The sequence below is a fragment of the Ostrea edulis genome, chromosome 1 (assembly GCF_947568905.1).
Source record: "Ostrea edulis chromosome 1, xbOstEdul1.1, whole genome shotgun sequence".
NCBI lineage: Eukaryota > Metazoa > Mollusca > Bivalvia > Ostreida > Ostreidae > Ostrea > Ostrea edulis.
The window spans coordinates 76,567,935-76,595,600 of record NC_079164.1 but is presented as its reverse complement, the minus strand read 5'-3'; the positions used below and the strand labels follow the sequence as shown (position 1 = coordinate 76,595,600).

The 27,666-nt window shown below is 36.3% G+C and overlaps 1 pseudogene; it reads right to left on the bottom strand.

Moving 5' to 3' along the window:
- Positions 1-1,091: 1,091 nt before the first annotated feature.
- Positions 1,092-24,416, bottom strand: LOC125673295 (uncharacterized; annotated as a pseudogene).
- Positions 24,417-27,666: the final 3,250 nt, after the last annotated feature.

Genomic DNA, 27,666 nt, shown 5'->3' with positions numbered 1-27,666 from the left:
GGTGTTGCCATGGATACCAATGTGACTTGGGATCCAGAACTCAACTATTTTACTTTGTTTAGTTTAAAGATAGTACTGGTGTAAGATATCTAAAATATATGGATGATCAATATTCATGTTGTTTATTGACTGAAGACATGATAGGGAGTCTGAGAATATAATAAAAGGTTTGTCATTAGAAGTTTTTATGCATTCGAGCGCAAGCTGAATAGCCTTTCTTCGGTGGTATATGATTGACTGTATGTTGTTAAACGTCCCACTCGAGAATTTTTCACTCATATATGGAGACGTCACCACTTCCGGTGAAGGGCTGCAAAATTTCGGCCTATGCTCGGCGCTTATGACCTTTGAGCAGGGAGGGATCTTTATCGTGCCACACCTGCTGTGACACGGGACCTCGGATTTAGCGGTCTCATCCGAAGGACCGCCCCATTTAGTCGCCTCTTACGACAAGCAAGGGGGTACTGAGGACCTATTCTAACCCGGATCCCCACGGGATCTTCGGCGGTATAAATTGTTGCTTCATTTGGAAGTCGTGCTGAGAAAACGTCGTTTGTGATTACTGCAGCAGCAGCTTCTTTATTTTCTTTTGAACTATCTGTATAGATATCAGTTGTAGTATGTTTGGATTGTTTTATTTCGGATAATGTTTGCTTGAAAATGGCGGAATTTGTTTCAGATTTTTTATATTCAGAAAGTGATGTGTCTGACGTCGCGCACGGTACTGGTGTTACTTTACGTTACGCTTTTAATGTCATGAATTGTAGCAAAAAAATCACAATAACGTCACATTTTCAAGCTTTAGTATCATAATTTAAGCAAATAATCAGTGATCTAGAAATTCTAAAATAAATCTGAATATGAGTATGGTGTTCATTTATAATAATTATGAATTTTAAATTCAAATGGAAAAACTTCTTTTTTTGGGGACGAAATTCTCTTAAAGTACATACTGTAATAAGTTATAATGGATAAATATTTTGAACCAAAAAAAGTATGTTCATCGTATCATTTGCCATTAAATAAAATATTGATAATTGAGAATTGTCAGTTTTTATACTCTTTGATATGTCAGCACATTCTCTACATATTTATGACATAATAATTTCGTCAATTGCATGCAAAATATTCAAATGGACCCCCTCGTCTAAAGCAATATTGATTTTTGCATCTAATTCAGAGCATATGTAAACCACCGCACTTGCGGGTACCACTGCTCTTCTGCGGGGAACAAGTTTATATGACAGAGGATTCTGCTTCTTATTGTCATAGTACAGTCCAGTGATGACCTCAATACCAGCTGGTAAAGTCGAGCCCCACGAATCGGTTTTTTCGCTGTCCAACATATGAACGGGTTCATGAACTTTCAATAAGTAATAATCGTGATCAGGGTCATCCGCATACACGGCAATGACATGTCCCTTGGACACAAGTTCGGACAAGGATTGCTCTTTGTTATCCGATTCAACATTGATAATACCGGTTTCGTAGATCTAAATTCTCCAGCTTTTGAAACATTCGGACATTCGTCGAAAATTTGTGATATGCATTTTTCACAAAAGCAAGACAGTTCTCGCGTGATGATTTGTGAAGATGAGTTGTCAACGATAACTTGGGTGCACAGACCTGATGTTTGAAACAGGACCTGGTTTAAATTGTAAGTTAAATTCTCTTGGGATGGAGTCAAGAAAACGAAATATTCCTCTTCTACAAACAGCTTTGGTCGTTGTCAACTTTGCGATAGCAAATTTATACAAATCTAGCCCATTTTGTATATGGGCTTGTCCAAGCAAAACTGCCAAATCTGCCTGTCTTTTGAGGAGTCCTCCAGCAGCATCTTGAGGTCTTGTTATACAAACATCGAAATGAATACATGTGATATAAAGGAATCTATAAAACAATAAGATCTACTTGTAATTTTGAATTAGAGCAAACATTCTTATGGTATATCATTAGGGAATCATATTTGTGGCATGGAATGATTATTTGCATAAAAAGAAGTTTGTAAGAATCAAAATACACTAATAATAACTTATTTTAACAAATTATTGTACATGTACATGGAACTACTTAACCTTTAGCATGTGCAGTCTCAAAAAAAATTTCGGATGAAATGCTTGAAGCCGAAATCTCGACATGAGTTGCTGATGTCCCCAAAGCAATGCCGACTTTTATATTGCGCAGCACATCCATCTGTAAACTCATGCATGGCTTCAGCAGGGTAGGAAATGGATTCCAAGTATTCGGATATAGATTCCCTAACTTCATGAACAAAATACTGATCGTGCTTTTGATCATTGCTAATAACAAAGAAGTGCTCGGTAATAATCTCCGGATTTTCTTCGGAACTTTCCACACCATCAATATCAAATAGTGCATGACGTTGTATCATCGTGATATGGATGGAGACTTCAGTTTTCTGAAAGTATGAGCTCTGGAGTTGTTTCAGTTCTGTACAGCGGTAGTTTTCCGAAAAGTCATGGACACAGACACAGTGGTATAGTGGAAGATTGGAAACGAGTGTTTGAAATTGGTTGTGTTGCCAAGTTGCTCGATGTTGATGCAACGGAAACGATTTTAATAGTTGCAATAAATATGAAAATGACTTTTGATTCCTTTTTAACCAGAACTAGTTTCTTAATTGTTTTGTTTCCCTTTACCTTGATGTTAACCTTTTCAAATCTTTCCCATTTAACCGTTTCCTCAACTTCTGTATTTCCCGTTTCCTCTGGAAGTAAGTGTAGTTTATGTATACCACATTTTGAACAATCTCGTCGGAGACATTCTAATTCATATTTAAAACACAATGTGGCATACATTACATCGCTTATGGGCTCAAATACTGAGGCTTCGTTTCCCGTGTAATATACATTTGCGCGGAGAATCTTTTTTCGAAAGTCCATACACGATTTCAATGCACTCTTTATTTCAATGTGGTACCTACAACAGCAGGTATGTCTGTCTTTTGAGCGGGCCTGTCGTCCAAAATAAGGCTTGCAGTTCTCAAAAGATCTCTGGGAAATTTTAATATCCGGATTCTCACAGATAAAGTCAACAAAAACTTCAGTTTGGGTTTTTTCCTAGGATATGTACTGCGTGGCTTGTGTATGTTTTGGCCCTAATCGTTCTCGTTTGATATCTGCTTTATTTCCTGTTGGTCGGGATATGCCTGGACGTGGCCAAAAGTCGTAAACAAGTCGTTTTGTTTTATTTGAAATTGCGTCAGACCGCGTTTTTCTAGATGTAAAGGTCCATCAGGATTTTTCCGATTTCAATACCGTGGTTCGAATTCTGTTTCCTTTACTAATTCGTCTAACTGGTAATCCGAGTGATTTTGCTAGATTTTTTCGAAATCTGCTTTCGGTGACCTGTTCCCCACTTACAGAGGCAACAAGCACGTTCATTGACGTTATCGAATCTTTAGATCTTTTATTCTTGCAACTGTTTATAGCTGTCTTTAAATCTCGCAGAACAGCTTTTTCTGTTGATTTTTCTTTTTGATGTTCGGGGGATGATATCACATCAGCGTTAATAAGAATTTCTGTTGTAGGAGATTTGCTAGAATTCTTCAAATATGCAGCAAGTGTAGCTGACCGCTTGTTTGGTGTTTGGGGCAAAGCGTCTTTTAATTTTTTTAATGCCCGGTGCTTACTTGTTCTGTTTTTGAACGCACCTTTCAAAATTTCTGTAACATTTTCTGAAGTTGCAGGCATTGTAACATTTCTATCCTTTAATGAACTTCTATATTTTCTTTTTCTTTCTGTCTCATTTCAGCCCGTTTTGTTCTGTACAAGCGCTTTTTCGCTGCCTCTGGTGTTTGTTTATATTCAGTCCGATTGATAGTTTTGTTTTTATGATACGATGCTAACTTTTGTTCGCGGCGTTTTTGGAGTTTAATATTTCTATGAAATTCCAGTTTTTCCCTTGGTTGCTAACTTTTGTTCGCGGCGTTTTTGGAGTTTAATATTTCTATGAAATTCCAGTTTTTCCCTTGGTGACATTAATTTCCTTTCCTCGCCCACTTCCTAAAAACCACAATGAAATAATAAAATAGTTTTTTAAAAATGTTATAGATAGATTTAGGTTTTCACATTCGCATCTGCTTCTCTTTGAATATATTTTCTTTACTTTCAATATTTTTAATGTTACATTGTATTATCAGTTTATTCTCTATTTTTTGGTCGCTATGCAAGTGTAAAATGATTTAATCATGTATTAAAAGATTTTCAAATTTTGGGGAAAAAACTACCAGATTTATTCCGTACGTTAATGACTTAAATTATTTGCTAATGGCATGTGGTACTGTACTTTAATTACCAGCCGTCTGGAGGCGATCGATTATATGATTTGTGCATGACTGAATTTAAATACATGAAACAATATTGTGTCTTGTAAAGTATTGTAATCTGGGGAAAGTCAATTAAATTACATGCATCAGAGTAAAACATATCTATAAAATACACATGCTAGATCAAATATATTGTACATGAATATATCATTTTAAAAATAATGGCAACAATTTACATTTACCTAGCTAGACGTATCATTTAGAAATTTTTTAAAATAGTAGTAACATTTTACGTTTAGCTAGACGTATGCAGTGTAAATTGACGTCGCGTCACTGCACGGCAAATTCCATCGTCGGAAACCCACGGTTGATTACGCTTCGTTCCTCTCTCCATCACCCGTGGGTCCATTCATACCTATTCGCTCGTTCTCATGAATAATATCTAAAAATATTGTCCAATCAAAGTAATCGTTATAATAACGGAACTCTTCTGCTTTTAAAGGTATCATTACTTAACTGCTACCACAACAAATATGGCTGCGCCTGTAAAATATTGCGTGCTTTGCCAAAAGACCATCACTGACCGACCATACAGGTCTCTATCGTCAGCCACGAGCCAGGAACAGTACAAGGATGTGTACAAACTTATGTGAGTTCCAAGCATTAAAGGATTTGCATGTAATTCCTGTGCCAACAAGCTCAACCGCGTTCAAAAGCTCAACAACGATCTGAAAACTAAATTAATTAGCATCAAAGACGAACGAGATAAGCTGTTATCCACTTTGAAAGATATGACAGGTGTTCGAAGTCTTAAAGACAAACTGTGAACGCCTAAAGGGACAAAACAAGTGTTAAGTTCATTAAAACTCACCCCAACTCCAAAATCAAAAGTAAAAAAGGGTTTGCTTTTAAGTCCTAGTCCTTCAAGCAAAAGAAGAGTTGAAACTGTAAAGTGCCACGATAATAAAAAGATTGATGGGTGTACTCAAACGAAAGACCAGTCTGAGGAATTTGACGTGAAGGTAATTATTTTTTTAAATTATCATTTAGGGGGGGGGGGGTATCAAGAATGAACTATTTATGATTTCTTTCAGTTGTTATTGTGTAGAAATAGGATTTTGTTACATTGAATGTTAATGAAGGCAGTATTTGACTTCAGGGGCGTCGGCAAGTATTTGACATGGGGAAGGTGAAATGGATCGACCGATTTCCAGCTGAATTTTGATATTCTTTTTCTATTCTCTCAATGTCATAAAGACACCACCTGATAATACTTATAAGTCAGGCCCCAGTATCATGTAACAAACTCAGATTTAAGTCGAAATTCCTATCACCTGTAATATGTTCATTACTTTTGAACTGAAACTCTTAACTCTCAGACATTCTGAATTTGATGAAGCAATATTGAATAACAATTCTATTTTGGAATCATTGACTTGTCAATCATTTCATTGCAATATTCAGATTTTGAATTAAACCAATTAAATGTTCCATGATCTTTTGTCTGAAAATAAGAGGTGAAAAAATGAAGATCTAAAAAATACTTTCACAAATATCATGTTTAGTGTAATGTATTTGAACCATGCAATGATTTCAATACATGTAATACATAAGATTTGTTTCCGTTTAAAATATCCTAGAATAATGTAATATTTTGATATTTTGTCATAATGTAACCATAGGTATGGATCGTTTAAACCAAGAAGGGTTGAATTGAAAGAACGCAATTCTAGATTATTGCCAAAACAATGCTTAAGAAATTAAGATAAACAAGTTTATCAATACTTGTTAATTCTTCCATTGTTTTAAAATTGAAAGGCAGGAATATGTGTGACAAAGATAGAAAAAATCTCAACAAATTGTTTTAGACGTTTAATTTTAACTAATTTTCAGTATTTTCCTTTAATTTATATGTATGCTTCAAAATTCTAATATTTTTTGAAAATTTTTAATGACTTACAACCCAAAATCATTAAAGCTCCCAAACATTGATCTACCAATTAATCAGACATGAACAATTTATTGCAAACCTGTACTGACAGCATTGAAGTCCCTTTTATTGTTTACACCCACTAGGCACAGATAGATATACATGTACATCCCATTTTGCATCTGTGTAAACAATAGCTTTCACACTTGTAGCTCCATTGACCACAGATTGCCCTTATACTCACTGCTTCAATGAGTAGATATCACCATTACAAAGTTTTTAATTTTGTTTTTATTTATTTTTATCATCTTTGGGGGGGGGGGGCAAAATTATTGGGGCGGCGTTGGGTTTTAGTAGTTTCCATGGTGGTATTTCAGAAGGTGATAAGGGGTTTACGATGTCCAAAGGTAAGTTAGAATTACGTATATGTTTTTTTCAACTCGTACATCGATTGATTTTATTCACTTCTTGTTTTTGTCATGTAAATGTTCAAACTGCGGATGGAAAACGCAGTTAAATGCAGGATTGTCAATGTTAGTTTTTAATTTAACAATATATTGTAATGTAAGTTTTATTCTACGTAGATCCAGAGGTGGTTCGTTGGCCTCAACATAAAAACTATCTACAGGAGAAGTTCGGAAAGCTCCTGTGCACAGACGAAGTCCTTGATGGTGAACTGCATCGAGGGCTTTGACATAGGATGTTCTTGCAGGACCATATACTATACAGCCGTAGTCTAGTTTAGACCGGATTAGAGAGCAAAAACCCCTTAAAGTAGAATACAATATAAACTTTTCATTGTGATATTTTGAATCGCACATACGACATAAGCAATTTTTCATTGTCATCTGATTAAAGTAAACGTATGAGGCATTAAGTATTGAGATAATCTAAAATGTCTTCCCATGTTCATTTAAACAGCATTTAATGATAGAAAATTGCAGATCTGTCATATTTTCATTCACAATATTTGACAATCATATTTAAAAAGTCAAATTCAGCGAACATTAAGGATTAATACGTGAAAAATGTGGAAAAGGACATAAAAATAGATACGGGTGAAACTCATATATAATGTAGAAAGAGTCTAATAAAATTTGTTTTTGCATTAATAGCATGGAAATGGCATGGCATGCCTTTTATGCAGCGTGAAATGTATGCAAGTAGAATTCTGTATTATGCAACTAGATGTTTAGTACTGGTGATCGCAACTCTGTTTTGATTTTTTTTAATTCAGACATATACTAATTTATTATGACCAACTCTTCTCGTACGTTGATAACTATTCTGTTGGTTTTGGCTAATGTGGCTTTCAAAAAGTAGCAAATTAAAGACACAATGTCAAGCTTTATTAATGTATTTTACTTACACTATGGTATTTGCTCTAGAATTATCAAGAAGAAAATCTACACTATACGACATTTGCATGAACCCATATTTTGTATTGGTGGCTTCGCCTGTATGCGATTACACTTCATTTAAGTGAAATATTCTCATTGTCACATAATGCAATATTTTTTAACCAACCTATATCTTTAAATAGTGTCTTGTAAAACGCGCTTACAAAGAGGTCTGAAAAATGTAAATAATATTACAACATAAAATCATCGAGTACCGATAAAGTTTTGGTACTCCCGTGTCAATAAATCAGCAAGAAACAGGATATTTTCTTTGCTTTGGTTGAAATATGTTTCATGAGAAGTGAAGTTAACGAACAGTGAACAATCTCATAAATCGTACAAGGAAACAAAATAGTGAGTTTGGTGGACACGAATTCCTGGATATCCCAGAGGTGGGATCAGATGCCGAGAAGGAATGAACATTTCGTGACGACCGGTCTTAGGTGGCAGGTGACAGTTTCTTTGGTTCGGAAACATGTGGATAGGGGGTATACATCAAAGTCAGATTATGACAGACTAATGAAAAATTATATTTCCCTTTTATGTCAATACTTGTATTTCATATTGGTGTAGTTAATAAATTATGACCCTAAATTACATGTAATTTATAAATACTGGTGCTGGTGCACAAAACATGCTCTGAACAGGTTCCCCTTTTTGCTTTGATTTTCTCTCATTTGGGCTAATCCGCACCACCCCTACACCATCACACTACCAAAGATGGGGATTTCGAGTTTTAGACACGGTGCACAATCAAGAACTCTATCTGCCCTTCTCAAAAATCTACCTTTCATATGGGGCCATCTACCTTCCCTCTCAGCTACAGACCCTTTGCTGGACCATGCATGTTTTCACCGGAATTTCTTCAGCAACTGACCAAGTGTCTTAGTTTCGTATTTTCACCCATCTATATTCTAGGAATCATGGTGACACCTACATGTTGTAAATCAACATTTTTATTAAGCATTCAGCTACATTTGACATGCATTCTAAAATTATTGTATACATTTTTGGTCGGGTTGCACGAAGTGCAAATCCGGTCTATAGTATGGTGAAGTGCGGGCGGGCGGGCGGGTAGTTGGGGAAATTTTGTGAAATCAACTCCTCCTACAGTTTTTTATGTACAACCTTGAAACTTTGCAGAAAGTAAGTATATATATTGAAGTTATGCACTAGGTTTTTTGAAGTCTGGTCTTTGTCGAATATGGGCGCTACAGCAAAAAGTTGTTACTAAAAATAGAGTTCAACTTGAAAAGGGTAAGTGCGATTATCTTTTGTGGTTAAATTTAGTTGCACTACCTCTGAGGAAAAATTCAATTATATATGAATGTCAAATTTTCTGGGCATGAGTTGTAAATTTGCAATATAAATAGAGAAATTCTGTTTCTTTATCATATAATCATATACAATTCAAGCACCTGAAGTTATTGTTCATTTTAGTTATTATTACTTAATATTAAATATATCAGCAGTGCTCCAAGTTGCGAGTAAAACGGTCGCATTTGCGACCAGAAAATCAATTTTGCGACTAGAGATTATAATTAAGTCGCATTTTTGCGAGTGAAGAAAATTTGGGCAACCAGTAAAATTTTAGAATCGGGATCGGAAGTCTGAATAAATATTTTTAGTCTCGGTCAAAACAATCAAGATGGCGGGAAAACGAGGTTTAGAGCACTTTGGATTTATCAATAGTAAAAAACAGAAGCCTCAGCCATGTACATGTAACAAAGAAATTCAAGAATCACACGGGGAAAGTTCTGCATCAAAAGACGGCGTAGCAATGTCTAAAGAGAAATGCAAAAGTAAAGGAAGAACCCCAGTCCTGAAATGGCGGAGGAAATTTTCGTGATGGCAAAATGTTTTGCAGAATTTGTGAGGCCAATAAGCCAGCAACGTCCACAATTTCTAGACATCCATTGTCCTATTTCGCCACGACCGAGTGTACATCTTTCAAACATGGAAATGTGACTATTCACGGTAACAGTAAGAGACATGTCGTTGTCCGTGACTGCATTATTAGCAGTAAGTCGAGCGGGGCAACAGATAACTACCATCAAATAAATCCCTACCCAAATTATTTACTCTAAATATTGCAACCCGGCCAATTGAGTCTTTGACCCATTTTTACACATGTAATATCACTTCAAATATGGGGTATTTCCATTTTTTTTAAAAAGTCGCGAGCCCGATAAGATAAGGCGTACTTTGAATTATTTATCATTTAATTAAATTTGAATGAATCACTGTTTAGAAATACAAAAATCACGTGCAAGAATCCGGAACAGCATAATAACGATATTATTATCATGGTGATCAGAAACATGTTTTACAAATTCTTCAGGAAAAAAATATACAAATAAGTCATTGTATTCGGAAATACACATGCATAATTCTTAGACATAACACTGGTAGTAACCAGGAGATCCTATATTCAAATCAAAGCATGAACCACTTTGCCACACAATATTACCTCAATATTCTAGTAGTCATTATTTCGAAATTCATAAAACTAATAAGCGACCGATATATATTTGATAACATGAATAAAGCTTTTGTCTACAAATTCCAGCTTGATCAACGCTTTACTTAAACTAGCCACCTCCGACCTGATAAAATTAGAAAAAATTACAGAAGGCATATCGGCGGAACTGTAATGGCGTTTTGTTTTAAACAACATTCAGTTATAAAACATGCCGCTCGTATGTTAACACGCTATGCGCCGATCTTAGTAGGTGTAAACTTTTAACAGCATAACATTCTCAATCAATCAACAAACCATATCAGAGTGGGGGGCCCTGGCGACAACAGATGATTTTCTGTCAAATTGCACCAATTGGATTTCACTCCTAATAAAACAGCGACCGATTTTTATTGGTTTATTTTTTTTTTATTTTTTTTTTTTACTAACAACTAATAATTCACAAAAAACAGGTGCAACATCATTTTACATTACCATCGTAAATTCGCAACAGTTTCCATTCAAATTGTGTTTGCATTGACCACTTAATTGATTATAAAAGTAAACTATTACTTTCACTGAATTGCCGTAGAGCAGCCTTCATTTTTGACAGAAGACACAATTGTCTTCCGAAGGCAAGTGAACTCCACCATTAAAGTAATAGCATATCCAAATGAAATTTTCTTTTTGTTTGATCCAACAATGTAAATCGGTCATAAATACACGGAATTCACCAAAGGCGATTTAGAAGGATTTCAATTTTTGGGTAATGTTTTAATTGTCAGTTAAAAGTAACTCATCCACATGCAAATGGGTCCTGTACCTCCTTTGTCCATAATAAAGCTAGCAATAGAACTAGTAATCTTACGCTGTACATTCAAAATTCTCTTCAGCAAAATCTAAATGGCATGACGCCTACACTCTAGGCAATTTATGCGAGTCAAATGTTGGTTGGTTGTATATTGTGGAACGTCCCGTCCAGCTAGTGAATTTTTCACTCATTTGGAGACGTCACTATTGCCGGTGAAGGGCAGCAAACTTTAGGCCTATGCTCGATCAATCTTGCTATATCCTATACATGGATAACCATAAACGTTGTATGTGCATTTTTAAAGTACAGGTCAAAAAATTACCTCATAAAAAATATTTAAACACATCTCGATATTCCTTCCACAACTTATTATGCCGGGCAAAGAAAGGTATGTGTTAACCCCAGTTGACTGTAATGCAAATTGTTCAGTGGTGATCCCAGAATTCATACTCAATCTACAAGATTTATGTAATGATAGGAAAGTTTCGGGTTATTGCTGTAGCTCAGTGGTAGAGAGAACGTTCGCGTCTTCACCGGCAATTCCGAGCCCCGCTCGTGTCAAGTCTAAGACCTTAACATAGGTAGTAATTGTTCCTTCACCAAACACTTGGCATTTTGGAAGGCGAAGATAAAGAACAATGATCAATCTCATAACTCCTAAAAGCAATACAAAATAGAGAGTTGGGCAAACACGGACCCCTGGATATACCAGAGGTGGGATCAGGTGCCTAGGAAGAGTAAGCATCCCCTGTCGACCAGTCACACCCGCCGTGAGCCCTATATTTTGTTCTAAAAACGGAGTTATCCGTAGTCAGAGTGTGCCAAGAACGGCATAACAATCGGTATGAAACTCGTCAGACAGCATTTGGTCCAATGATAGGTTATATTGGCAAACTAGATCGTAACAACGATCATATAATTTGCGAAATGCTGACTTTAAACGAGACTTGGAACCCCTGCACTATCAACTTGTTTGTCAGTATCCTGTCTCGATTTAACAAGAGTACTTCAAACAGTTTGATGTTGGTTTAAGGAAAGCTTCAAAATGCAGTTGTAATAATGATTGTATCTTGCTTAACGTCTCGCCCGAGAATTTTTGGCCGGGTTGCACTAAGTGCAAATCCGGTCTATAGTATGGTGAAGTGCGGGCGGGCGGTTGGGGAAATTTTGTGAAATCAACTCCTCCTACAGTTTTTTTTATACCTTGAAACTTTGCAGAAAGTAAGTATATATATTGAAGTTATGCACTAGGTTTTTTGAAGTCTGGTCTTTGTCGAATATGGGCGCTACAGCAAAAAGTTGTTACTAAAAATAGAGTTCAACTTGAAAAAGGTAAGTGAGATTATCTTTTGTGGTTAAATTTAGTTGCACTACCTCTGAGGAAAAATTCAATAATATATGAATGTCAAATTTTCTGGGCATGAGTTGTAAATTTGCAATATAAATAGAGAAATTCTGTTTCTTTATCATGCAAGGTGAAGATAACGAACAGTGATCAATCTCATAACTCCTACAAACAATACAAAATAGATAGTTGGGCAAACACGGACCCCTGGACACACCAGAGGCGGGATCAGGTGCCTAGGAGGAGTAAGCATCCCCTGTTGACCGGTCACACCCGCCGTGAGCCCCATATCCTGATCAGGTAAACGGAGTTATCCGCAGTCAAAATCAGTGTGCCAAGAACGGCTTAACAATCGGTATGAAACACGTCAGACAGCATTTGACCCAATGCGAGGTTGTATTGACGAACTAGATCGTTATAACAACCATAGAATTTGCGAAATGCTGACTTCAATCGAGACTGTTGAAATCCCTGTACCATCAACTTGTTTGTCAGTAGCTTACCTCGATTTAAAAACTGACTATACCCAGAACAAGCTCTTGCATATCGAATCAGTTGAGATATATAAACACCATATGCAGGTGATAATGGAATATTGCTACATAAATGTGGGAAGTTGACGATGGAGAAGCTGAAATCATCCCATATAGTCATATACAATTCAAGCACCTGAAGTTATTGTTCATTTTAGTTATTATTACTTAATATTACATATATCAGCAGTGCTCCGAGTTGCGAGTATAACGATCGCATTTGCGACCGGAAAATCAATTTTGCGACTAGAGATTATTATTAAGTCGCATTTTCGCGAGTGAAGAAAATTTGGGCAACCAGTAAAATTTTAAAATCGGGATCGGAAGTCTGAATAAATATTTTTAGTCTCGGTCAAAACAATCAAGATGGCGGGAAAACGAGGTTTAGAGCACTTTGGATTTATCAATACTAAAAAACAGAAGCCTCAGCCTTGTACATGTAACAAAGAAATTCAAGAATCACACGGGGAAAGTTCTGCATCAAAAGATGGCGTAGCAATGTCTAAAGAGAAATGCAAAAGTAAAGGAAGAACCCCAGTCCTGAAATGGCGGAGGAAATTTTCGTGATGGCAAAATGTTTTGCAGAATTTGTAAGGCCAATAAGCCAGCAACGTCCACAATTTCTAGACATCCATTGTCCTATTTCGCCACGACCGAGTGTACATCTTTCAAACGTGGAAATGTGACTATTCACGGTAACAGTAAGAGATATGTCGTTGTCCGTGACTGCATTATTAGCAGTAAGTCGAGCGGGGCAACTGTTGCTGTTAATTTTCAAAGACAATCAAACTCGGGATGTAGTGTTCTTATTGATGCTGGTACTAATTGTTCAGCAAAAGATCCAACAAAACTAGGAGCTCTTATTCGCATAACATGGTAAGCAGTGAAGGCCCACTTATTGATAACTTTAAAGCAAATCCTTGTGTAGAACTCTGGGTTTCTTCTCCAGAAGCGTACTGTAAAATATACAGGATGGCCCAATGCAATACAACTTTTGCCAGAGTAAATACTTGACTTGTTTCACAGTACATTTCTATTCAGTTTCAAAATATAAACAAAATGTATACATGGTGTTGATTTTTTACTTGCAAGATATTCATATTTTAAAAAAAACCTTGTAAGTCTTATATTTACAAAGGCTTTTACTATGGCGAGTAGAAATTTTGAACATGGCGACTAGAAATTTGAAGATGGCGACCAGAAATATTTTTAGGTCGCCATTTTGCGACCTGATAACAGATGCGACTTGGGGCACTGTATCATGTTTTTTTATTAATCAATAAAATCCCTGCGGCAATATGTGATGTGTTGTTTTTTATATATATATATATCGGCATTTTTACAAGACAAAAATCCGTACCTGTATCCAGAAACAATCGTGTCCGCTCACGTTACCGATACGGAACTAACATTTTTTCCACTCGTCAAAACTCGTTTTGATAATTTCTTTACAATTCTGCCTCCTTCAACATTAAGGCCATAACAAATCATAACAGTCTTCCAGATAACTACCACCAAATAAATCCCTACCCAAATTATTTACTCTAAATATTGACCCATTTTTCACTCATATGGAGACGTCACCAAGACCGGTGAAGGGCTTCAAATTTAGGCCTATGCTTTTGGCGATTGAACTGTCACTAACTGTTTTAACGACTTAGGTCTGTCGCGGCCGGGATTCGAACCCCGACCTTCCGCATGCGGGGAGAACGCTCTACCTCTAGACCACCGCGGCGGTTCCATGAGAAAGAGTCTCTAAGGGAGAAAATTTGAAAACTACCACAGATATACTAAATGATTTGTAGGTATTAACAGCATAACAAAACGAGCCACCCACACACACAAATTACTGCTATTTTGATATATACTAGCGGAAAAAAGAAACTGCATTATAGAATTTAGTATAATTTTTCTATATTGTTTATATTTATACAAGAGGCCTAGAATCGCTCTTCTGATACATTGTAGAACAGGCAAAAATTATCACCAACCAAGATTCATCAATTAACAAGGTTTTAAAGACCTATCACATGATAGTGTAGGAAGGGGATATCATACAGTACACTATTAGATTAGGCATTCAAAATAATTACAAAATGAAGTTACTTAACCTACGTGCATATCTGGGTAGTACATATTTCTCTTCTACATGAATTTTTTTCAAGGGACATACAGATGGTTGGGGTGCTAAATACCGAATTTACTTTGCATACAATTAGAACAAGGGAATCGCATTGTATTTTGTTTGATTTTTAATGCAATTACATTTCATGCCATTGTTGGAGAATGGTTCTTAAAACCAATATCAACAAAATTGCTTTTTAACTTGTTCAGCTCTGTTGAAATAAAAAAACAAAAAGTGAGTTAAGCGAAGGTTTGATGATCCTTGGGTTTTTAGTCTGAAAGATGTATAGATTTGCAAAACAAAAAAAAGCAAAAGTAGGTCACATTTGACCTACCTTTTAGCTGACACACTCTGAGAAGCCAAGATGTATCAACTTAATAAGTTTGATGGACTAAGCCACTTAGTATCTGAAATATCTAAATATAGCCATGAAATTCAAAAAGTATATCACAGTGACTTACTTCTTAATTGACACACTCCGAGGACTCAAGATACATCAACTGAAACAGGTTCATGATTCTAGGCCTCTTAGCATTTGATTTACATAAAGCTATGAAGTTAAAAAAAAGTAGATCAAGGTGACATAATTTATAGTCTGCACACTCCGAGAACTCAAGATGCTTCAACTGACAAAATTTGATGATGTTAAGTCAAATAGTACCTGAAAATTTAAATGTAACTGTCCAAAAGTAGGTCTCGGTGACCTACTTTTGATCGACACACTGACGACTCAAGATGCATCAACTGACAAGTCAAATAGTATTCAAATATAGGCGTCAAATTCCAAAAGAAGGCCACAGTGACCTACTTTTTGGTCGACACACCCTGAAGACTCGAGACCCATCAACTGACAAAGTTTGATGATTGATGATTGTAAGTCAAATAGTATCTGAAATATTCAAATATAGCCGTCAAATTCCAAAAGTAGGTAACGGTGACCCACTTTTTGGTCAACAAACTATGAAGAATCAAGATGCATCAACTGACAAAGTTTGATGATCCTAGCTATCATAGTATCCAAAATTTGCATCTAAAATTGAAAATGTGAAAGTTGAATGTCTCCGTGATTCAAAAAGTAGGTCACTGTGACCTACCTTTTTATTAAATATGTTTCGAGGCCTCTAGACGCATTAACTTACAAGGTTTGATGATTCTAAACCTCTCGGTATCCGAAATAACAACCTAAAATGTATTCATAAATGATTAGCCATAAAATTCAGAAAGTAAGTCATGGTGACATACTTTTTACATGACGCACTTCAAGGTCCCATGATCCATCAACTGACAACTTTTGATAATCATACGCTCAACAATGTCCAAGATATGCATCCAAATCCATTTAATAATAATTACCTGCGAAATTCAAAAAGTAGGCCACCATGACCTACTTTTGAGACAACATGATATTAGGTCCCGAGATGCATCAACTGACAAACTTTGATGATCCTAGTCCTTATACTAAGCTAAATATCAAAGTTTTAACAAAACAAAATTTAAGGTAAACTTTGAAGTGACCTTGAGACCACACCCTTTGCCCCAGGATAATGCTTTGAATTTTTTTTTTTATCTACAACCTATCCTCGTCCTTATGCATAAGTTTGGTGATAATTTGCCCAGTGGTTTTTGAGAAGATTTTTTTTAGCAACCACTACTTTTGTTTGCATTTTCCTAATTATATCCCCTTGTGAAAGCCCTTGGGCCAAGGATACCCTGTGATAAATTTGACAAAAATTGGCCAAGGGGTTCTTGAGATAGAGCCCTTTTTCTAAAAGGTTGACGCACGCCAAACGTATGGCCATATGATTAGCTCTTTGAGCCTTCGGCTCAGAAGAGCTAAAAATCTAAACAATTGATAAATGATTGAATATTGTTTAACGTCCTTCTCGAGAGTATTTCACTCATATGGAGACGTCACCACTGCCGGTGAAGGGCTGCAAAATTTAAGCCTATGCTCGGCGCTTATGTCCATTGAGCAGGGAGAGATTTTTATAGTGCCACACCTGCTGTGACACTGGACCTTGGTTTTTGCGGTCTCATCCGAAGGGCCGCCCCATATAATCGCCTCTTACGACAAGCAAGGGGATACTTGGGACTTATTTGAACCCGGATCCCCACGGGATTTCTAGAGTTGAAAGGCCATAGTAAGAGAGCTTTTCTTTTCACGTAGAAGCTTTTAATTAAAATCTGCATCATAATGGCTAATAATAAAGGTATATAATTCGTGACCATGGAAATTCCAAACCGTTGGATTGATTGTACATGCATTGTTTAACGTCCCTCTTGAGAACTTTTCACTGATATGGAGACGTCAACACTGTTGAAAGACCTGATCACCAGAAATCACATAGATATTTTCAACGAGTTTTAAAACTTTGGAGTATTTGTGCGTTGAATCAGAATGTTGTTTAACAAAATAATATTTTAAAAGACTGATCACAAGAATTGAATATTTTTGTGTTCCATTTTCTTTCAAAAGGCAGCTGTCTATGGTGTCAAAAACCTAGTCTTTTATCAGCCGAATCACCGACGGCCGGATAAACCACCCTTTGCATGAATCGGAAGTGTTATAACACTTAAATGCTTTTGTTCGAATGCATAAAATTATCATTACTCTACACAATACACTTGTCAACTGGTATGTTGTCAGATAGAGCCTTTGATATGAGAAAAAAGCGACCATCAATCTGAGATCTAAATTGCAAGAAAGTTTCCAACACGACAAGAAATAAAGTTATTCCTATTGCTTTGCTGATTGAAATAAGGAAAGGGTTAAAACTTTAGAGTTGGACAAACATGGACCTCTCTATATGCCAGAGGTGGGATCAGGTGCCTAGGGGGAGTAGGCATCCCCTGTCGACCAGTCACACCCGTTGTGAATCCTGCATGTATATCTTGATCAAGTAAACGGAGTAATATCCTGTAGTCAAAATCAGTGTGTAAAACACGGCCTAAATGTTGGTATGAAACAAATCAGACAGCAATTGACCCAATGACTGGCTGTATTTGCGAACTACATCGGCATAACAACCATAGAATTTGCAAAACGCTGACTTTAAACGAGCCCTTTCCATGCTGATCTGGTTTTAGAAAAACTAGTTGAATTTGATTGTGCGTCTACTTAATTGTAAGTCAGAAAGGTGCGTTATATATTTTGCACGTTGTTCCTACTGTTATTGCGCTTATTCTAAGAGGACCAAAAATGTAGTGGCTAATGCAGACCCAAGTAGTAATTGCTATTTTAATTGTGTTACTGTGTGAAAAACATCCACAATTTCGAGTTAAAGCTGGTTTCTGACGTCATTTTTGGATTTAGTTTATTTAACCTGGTTACATTTTATGAATACTGTAAGACCTAACTGGACTGTTCAAGCCATGCGCTTGTATGTTGTAACACATGGGACTGACGAATACACTTTAACTGTAGAATGTACAAAACATTTTGATAGCTAAAGCAAATTGACTACATGATATAGTGAAGGCAGCCAAGACAGTGGCAAATTAAACTGTAATCTATAGTCATTAAATGCATTAGTGATTTTGTCATTAGGAACGTTTATGTTTGAGAGACTAGCCTCAATTAAATGATTTATATGTCCTTCAAAAGGGTACAAAATTGAGTAAGAACTTGATAAGGATGGTAATTTGCCCAAGGTGCCAACAGCTTGAATCTATTCCACTGCAAAGGAGAAATTGAATTGATTCGCTATCTTTTTTTTGCAAAGTCCTACATGAACTGCTTTAGATTGAATTTTGAAGAATAAAATACTACTTCTATCATCAAACATTACTCTTTTATTCTTTATATGTTCTGATTCAAGATTTCAACCAAAGCTAAATTGTCAACATGTAACATTTATTAATGTTTTATTTTGTAATTTTAGTCTGAACGTAAGTGAACCCCTAGAACAATAGCGATAAACTCTGAAAACGTAATTCTATATATTTTCCAATATCTACATTCCACTCCTGTGGCCAACAAAGATAAGACAAACAAGATGTGTTTGTGAAACACAAATGCCCCCGATAATGGCCAATATCACAAGGACAATTAAATACTCATGTGAAATATCAAAGCTCTTAATATTTATCATTTAGAAGTTATGAACTATGTCAAATTTATGAAAAGTAGGTCAAATTCCAAGGTCAAGGATAAAACAATGTTGGTACCCACGGAAAAGCCTTGTCACAAGGAATACTCATGTGAAGTATCAAAGTTCTAGCACTTACTGTTAAAAAGTTATCAGCAAGGTTAAAGGTTTCAAAAAGTAGGTCAAACTCCAAGGTCACAGGGTAAAAAATGCTAGTACCCGCGGAAAGGTTTTGTCACAAGGAATGCTCTTGTGAAATATCAAAGCTCTAGCTCTTACTGTTCAAAATTTATTAGCAAGGTTAAAATTTCAGACAGAATAACAGACAGACAGGACAAAAACAAAATGCCCCCTCCCTCCCCGATCTTCGACCGGGGGGGGGGGGGGGGTTAAAAAACGTGTCAAAGGCTACACATCCTACTGTTCCTGAGCTATTAAACTGTAATGTTTTCGACTTGTCAGATTCCCATTCTAAAACTGGAAATTTTTGTAGCATCATTATTCATTAAGAAATTACAACCACTGTGTTTTTCTTTGGAAATCCGTATTTAATAATATAGTCTAGAGGCACCAGACATTACTCCACACAAACAGCATGTAATTATCATACCTGCTGGAAAGGACTTCATAATGAGTGAGAATGTGTCTGTTATTGACTAAAGCTGATTTCATGTGATCTTAGATTTCCATTGAATTCTCTCTCTCTCTGTAAAGCATCAACTTTCTCCTTTCGTATAAAAATTTACTCATTCACATTTAAACTCAAAAACATTATAGGTGTATTGATTGATTTTATATGTTTTAACGTCCCTCTCAAGAACTGTTCACTCATATAGAGACGTCTCACTATAGATGGAACTGGAACTTCAGATTTTTCATCTGATAAAGGAACACCTAATTCGTTACAAAAGAATCCATTGAAACTATTGTTTCATGTAAATTGTTTGTATCACGAGTTTTGAATAGAAAAAAAATCATCTAAATGATGAATGAACAGTATTTTTCAAGTTGGACTTGGTGTACAATTCTAATGCTGAATGAAAAAAAAAAACAAAAAAAAAAAAAACGCTGGAAAATATATTAAACAAACCGCATGACATAGTACAACCCATTGGTCAACATTTGTTCGCTTAATAATTACCAAGGAATTTACAACCAAGAAAACTGAAATCCTCAGTTTTGAAAAAACATGCATGCATTTGAAATATCCATTTCCCCTAACAGTGTCATTGGACCCGGTCTTTGAACCATACTTGATCAAAAGATGAATGACTGGTATTCTAAATTTCAGGATTAATGAGTTTGACAATGCTCTGTCCGTGCGGAGCAGACAAGATAGTAATTAACTCCCACCCACCTTATTTCTTTGGTAAAACATCTATTCGGCTAGAATGAACATTTGGAAATGATGCGACATCAAATGGACCAATTATGCGAACTAAATCAATTTCTTTGTTCAATTTGGCTAATAATTCACCTTTATGCCCTAATGCTGAAACCTTATTTCTATAAGGTACGGGATCACGGCCACCCACAAAAGAGAAACAAAATGTATAAATACATGTGAAAGTTGATCTGCTTTTTTCCCCCTGGATAATCTAAATACATATTTAATGTCAGTGTTAACATTATTTCTATTAAACCTAAATTACATGTATATAGACATTAATGTTTATGTATATTCGCTCATTAATCTGGTTCCCGAATCGGGAAACCAGATTAATTGGCGAGTTATATGTCCTACAAAAATCAGTCCATTTAGAAATAGTACAGCAATTTAACTATCTTTTAAATTTATTCTTAATCTTAATTAGACTATCTTCAAACATAAGAAGTTTCATCAGCAAGATCTAAATGTTATCATATGAAGATCAATATATTAATCAATCAGAAAATTCGTCGTTGAAAAAACAGCGAGGATGATAGTAACGGAAATGAATGATGATAGTAACGCAAGAACTTTCGTTACTTTCATCCTCGCTGTTTTTTCAACGACGAATTTTCTGTTCATATGAGCCGTATAAAAGATAAAATAACACCTGATCGTAATTGTTGCTAGTGTATGATATTTCTTACCTACATATCATTCGCAAGTAAACAATACAAATAGATATAAGTAAACAGGTTTTTCCGGAATTTCCTTCCGCCATCTTACTATCATCAGTTTAATACCAGTGGTCAATGAAAAGTTAGCACCAAGATACAGTGTACGTCGTAATACTGACAATGGGACTAACATGCGTGACGGACTGATGTGGTACATTTTGAGTTGCTAAAGGCGTTACACCTCTCTTGAATCTGAGGCTTGACATGTGATGATAATGGACAGCTGTGTAAGGTTGATTGGATATTGTTTAATGTCCCTCTCGAGAATATTTCACTCATATGGAGACGTCACCATTGCCGGTGAAGGGCTGCAAAATTTAGGCCTATGCTCGGCGCTTATGGCCTTCGAGCAGGGAGGGATCTTTATCGTGCCACACCTGCTGTGACACGGGACCTCGGTTTTTGCGGTCTCACCCGCCCCATTTAGTCGTCTCTTACGACAAGCAAGGGGTACTGAGGATCTATTCTAATCCGGATCCACACTGTACTGTGCAAGGGAATGACTTTGGAGGACAATACTTGCAGTATGTTGCGGATCTTGATTTGACCGATTGTTTGTTTTCCGTCCCGTCAAGAATTTTTCACTCATTAAAGCGTCATACGTAGTAAATTGATAAAGTACCACAATTTTAGACATGGTTAACGCTCAGTGCCGTAGCAGTGAGGGTTCTTTTTAAAGCCCATATCCGAAAGATCCGTAGCTTTTACTTCTAATACGGGGCGCAATCACTAGTCTTTGTTCAAAAAGGTACTTTGTTTGCAAATAAGATACTTCAGAGTCCAAATTTCGCTGTGATTTGAAGCATAATATGAATATCTAATAAAACATGCCTAAACGACTCCGATAGACATTCTAATTTTTAAATAGAAAAATATTTATGAAAATTGAAAATGTTATTTGCTACCGGGTAATATTTTTTAAGTCTACGAATAAAATCTTCAAAAAAAAAAGTTAATTAGAAAAAAGATACATGTATATCAGAGAAATATATTTTTTACAAAGTAATTGAAATGAAATAGTCAAAATTCAGAAATATTACGAATTTTTTAATTTGAACTAAGCCCGATCGGAATTATAATCAAGAGGCCCATGGGCCACATCGCTCACCTGAGTCACCTTGGTCCATATCAGAAGACTTTCTATATATATTTGCATGTAAAACCGCAGTCCCTATTATGGCCCCAACCTACCCCTGGAGGCCATGGTTTTTTGCAAACTTGAATCTACACTATGTCAGAAAGCTTTCATGTAAATGTGATCTTCTTTGGCCCAATGGTTCTTGAGAAGATTTTTAAAGATGTTTTCCTATATATTTGTATGTAAAACTTTGATCCCCTATTGTGGCCCCATCCGACCCCCAGGGGCCATCATTTTAACAAACGTGAATCTGCACTATGTCAGAAAGCTTTCATGTAAATATCAGCTTTTCTGGCTTAGTGGTTGTTGAGAAGAAGATTTTTAAAGATTTCCCCTATATATTTGTATGTAAAACTTTGATCCCCTATTGTGGCGCCATCCGATCCCCGGGGGGCGGGATTTTAACAATTTAGAATCCGCACTATCAGGCGCGTAGCCAGACAGAAAAGGAAGTGTATGCAAAGTAAGGTATGGGGTCCTTGAGGTCCCCAGTGGGTCCAGGGCGAATGACCTGGAGAGGGCCCAAGGGGCGAAGCCCCCGGAAGCTCCTGGGTTTTATTGATTACCAATTTTTTGAGTATACAACGGGTTTTTTGGCTGTCAATTTTCGAAACAAACGAATTCAAACAAGACAGAAAAAGAATCACAGATTTGTTTTAGGAAGCTTGATATTGCCAAATCACCAAATGTTAAATTGACACTTGCTTTACGAACTGCGTTGATTTATTTTTTAGTTGTTGCCGACAGGTGTATGAGTAGAGTATGGACACACATGGTATATGTTGCAATAACAAAGGGTATTCCAAATCCGTCTACTTAATGTGCATAAATGGTGTACATTAAAATCGATTCGACATTTGCTGGACCAGGTATTAATAAGGGAATTATGGATACGTGTACAACACACACCTGTAGTAATTCTGGTATGATAAAATACACTTGAAGTGCTAGTCCGAAATATCTGACGTTTTCCTGGCTTTTTTTTTATGATTTTGATATATACCGTGCCTGGAAAACGTCAGAACCGGCGCCATTACGTAAACTGGAAATTCACCGTCTACACCTGGAGGCGGCATTCTCGGGCCGACTTTAAATACTTGCGAGCTGAATTTAATGTTAAAGTCATAATTAATCAATAAAACGATGCTTTTTGTACTAACTAATATCGATTAAAAGAAAATATTACTCCGAAATTCGATAACATAAGCACACAATTGTAGTCAACTGAATTTTCGCTGTCATTTGAGCGAACGAGTCACGTGACTCAAAACAGCTCGACTGTTTGTTAAAATGTTTTCATGAGGCTGTTTATGTTATTAAAGAACCCATAAAATCGATATTAGTAAGTACAAGAAGCATCGTTTTATTTATTAATTGTGACTTTAACATTAAATTCGGCTCGCAAGTATTTAAAATCGGCCCGAGAATGCCACCTCAAGCTGGAGGCGGCGAATTTCCAGTTTACGTAATGGCGCCGGTTCTGACGTTTTCCTGGCACAATAAATATCAAAATCATAAAAAAGCCAGGAAAACTTCAGATATTTCGGACTATCGAAGTGCATGAAATAAGAAAGTTTTGTTAAGACAGGAACTTTACAATTGAATTTACTAATTGTTGAACAAAAAGACAAGGCATCTACTTTTCCCCTGGGCAAAATCTCGTACCACTGCTTCCGTGTCCACCCCCATGTCTTTATGTGCGTGAAGCATGGCCAGCCCCGACAGACGTTCGGTGGTCATTGTTGATCTCAGGTAGCTCTTCACTCGCCTTGTGACGCTGAAAGATCGTTCAGCTGATGCAGTGGACACTGTCATTGATATCAAAACAGACAGTACATTGAAAATGTTCGGGTAGAGACTTCGATTAATGCCATGTAATGTACTCTGAAGTGTCGAAGGCAAATTGCCTGGATCTTCCAATGACCATCTTGCGATCCACCTTTTTATTTCTGTATGAAATACGGCAGCTTGGGCTGGGAGTCTGATAAATTTGCATGACCATATCATCAGTGAGATTTCCAAGATTTGATGGTATAAGGTGTTGAGCCATGAATCTGTCGCTACACCCAAGAAGACGATCATCAAGTTCCTGAAGTACATGGTCATAGAAAGGACAGAAGACGGACCTTTTCCAGTATACTTCTGTTGAGTCTGCAGGGGGGTATTGTTGCGATGTAATTGATGACCAGTACATCTTGGAGATGATGGTTCTACGCCGGATAATCCGGTGTGTTATTTGATTCATTTGAATTGGATTTTTCCGGAACTGCTGAACAGCTTTGTGTTGATGACGACGGCGATGGTAGAGTTGATGATTTTAGGGATTTGAAATTCAAGAAGCTTTTTAAATTGGATTGAATGAACATGATGATTGGAGTTAATCATAAATCGGAAATACATAGCGCAAAGTTACACTTAAGTCAATGACATAAAAATGTAAAATTAATTTCTCCGAATTGCTCTCTCTCTCTCCTTTTTTTGTGCAAATAATGTGTACGCAGTTGCGTACTTGCGTATAGGCAGCTACGCGCCTGACTATATTAGAAAGCTTTCATATAAATTTCAGCTTTTCTGGCTCAGTGGTTCTTGAGAAGATTTTTAAAGATTTTTCCTACATATGTATATATTTGTATGTAAAACTTTGATCCCCTATTGTGGCCCCATCCGACCCCCGTGGGCCAGGATTTTAACAATTTAGAATCAGCACTATATCAGGAAGCTTTCATATAAATCTCAGCTTTTCTAGCTCAGTGGTTCTTGAGATGAAGATTTTTAAAGATTTTTCCCATATATTTGTATGTAAAACTTTGATCCCCTATTGTGGCCCCATCCGACCCCGGGGGCCAGGATTTTAACAATTTAGAATTTGCACTATATCAGAAAGCTTTCATATAAATCTCAGCTTTTCTGGCTCAGTGGTTCTTGAGAAGATTTTTCCAATGTATTTGTATGTAAAACTTTGATCCCCTATTGTGGCCCCATCCAACCCCCGGGCGCCATGATTTTAAGAATTTAAAATCTGCACTACCTAATAAAGCTTATCTATAAATTTGATCTTTTCTGGCGCAGTGGTTCTCGAGAAGAAGATTTTTTAATGACCCTACTCTATTTTTACCTTTTCTTGATTATCTCCCCTTGGAAGGTGTCCTGTCCCTTTATTTTAACAATTTAGAATTCCCTTTACCTAAGGATGTTTTGTGCCAACTTTGGTTGAAATTGGCCCAGTGGTTTTTGAGAAGTCAAAAATGTTAAAAGTTTACAGACAAACGGACGGACGCCGGAATATGGGTGATCAGAAAAGCTCACTTGAGCTTTTAGCTCACGTGAGCTAAAAAGTAGCCACAGAGAACATTGTAATCAGAAAACTACATTCCCTTGATGTAAAATGGTTTACAAATTAAACGACTTTATTAAAGAAACTAATTTCTTGATCAACAGTGCATACAATTATCAACAATAAGATCATTTCAGTAATTTCTTTCAATTTTGATCGGGATCGGTACTATTTTCTCCAATTTGAAATACCACAAGGTACCTAACTAGATTTCGGACACCTCTCGCTTCAAGTCTCATTTGACGATTAGTTCGCTATTCATCCTCACTTTTGTGATATATGTCGCTTTAATAGACATTTTCCTTGATAAAGGAGACAAACTGAATGCAAAAGGGTCCGGGGGGGGGGGGATAAAACAATTAGCTGGGAAAGTAAATATGCAGGCATCTATTTGTACCATGTTTTGTCAGTCTCTCTGATTAATAGTTAATCATATAATATATATTGTAATAACACATTTATGGGATGCTGATAGTTTGGGTGGGACACATTTACAAGGCAATGCAGTTTCTCATTTTCATTATGTTTTAATTAATAATGATATTGCTTATGTTTTTATTGTGACCCTCACGGAAAATGCTACCAATTTGGAAAAAATAAATAAATTCAAAGACGATTTGGATCACTGAAACAGCATGTTTTTACAATATTTACATCAAGAAACATAATACAGGACCTAGAAAAAGTTTTTGATACACATGTACTTCATTTCTGTACATGTGTTTGTAAACCACTATGTCTCTTGTGACAACAAAGAAATGGTAAACATTCACCCATACATTCAGATCTTAGATTAATTCAATTTAGATTGTGGCATTTGAATTCTTCTTGAAAATGAAAATGTTGATACAAGATGTTTATTTACTGTTTAATAATGCAGTGGTGGGACAAGAGGGGGTGGGGTTGGTGGTGGTGCCATCCCCCATTTGGTAGTTCATATGTAACAAATATGGGGATTTGGGTTGCAATTTTGATAATTTTAATTTCCACACATATCTCTTTTAGGGGATTAGTATAAATTACACCCCCCCCCCTGCAACTTTTCTTGATCCACCCCAGAGCAATACTTTTAATGATATTCACTTGATGTCTATGCTTATTACAGATACTGTTATATACATAATTTCCTTCAGAAGTATCAATGTGTTGGTGGCTGTTATGAAGAGAATGGGCACATTTTAACAACTTCTAGGATGGGCGGTACAAGGGTTCATACTAGTGATCAATTTCTCATGACTCTTATGAAGTTGCACCTAAATCTAAGGGATCTACATTAAGCAGGCCAGAGGGCTCAATGCCGAATTTACCTCTGAAAGAATCGCAATGGATACAACAAACATAACACTGAATTTAACTTTAAAAATGAATAACTAGTCATTATCTGACAGCAACTACATTGTGCAAAATTTGTCACACAGCAAAGGCTATTACTTGTGTAGCACAATTGTTCTGAATTCTATCCTGGATCCACCTCTGATGGTGACATTGTTGATCATTGAGGTGTATTGGAGATGTTGAAGCCATATGATATATGATTCTTGCTAATAAAGGATTTTATATATTTGATAAACTTTAGTCAGGAGTGACATTGAACATATCACCTTTTCTTTCATCAAAATCTCATTTCAGTAAGGATGAAGCACAGCTGTTACAAGACCTGGAAGAGTCAAATTCATGTGGAGTGTGCAATTGAATAATTAAAAACATCCATATTCTAAATCATATACCTTCACAATACAGACATATATATTTGTCCAAAGATTTTCAACTCTGTGTGACTCTTGTACATTTGCAAATCCTCTACTGAAGGAAATAGCGGATATAAATTCCACAATTTATCAAATCTTACCTTTGGACTTAGATACTATAAATGTATAACTTCTTACTCACATTATTCTGCATTGTCAAGTTGTATTAAATGCATTCAAGTAAATCGTAAAGTGAACATTTGGTAGTCAAAGAAATTGTTACAATGGTGATTCATGCACATCTTTACACTGATTGTAGCAAAAACAAAATAAAACTAATGGAAGACATTTGAATTTTCACAAGTCTGTCTAGTTGGTTATTGCAGAGAGGGCACAAAGGCTCAATCATGTATGCCAGGTAT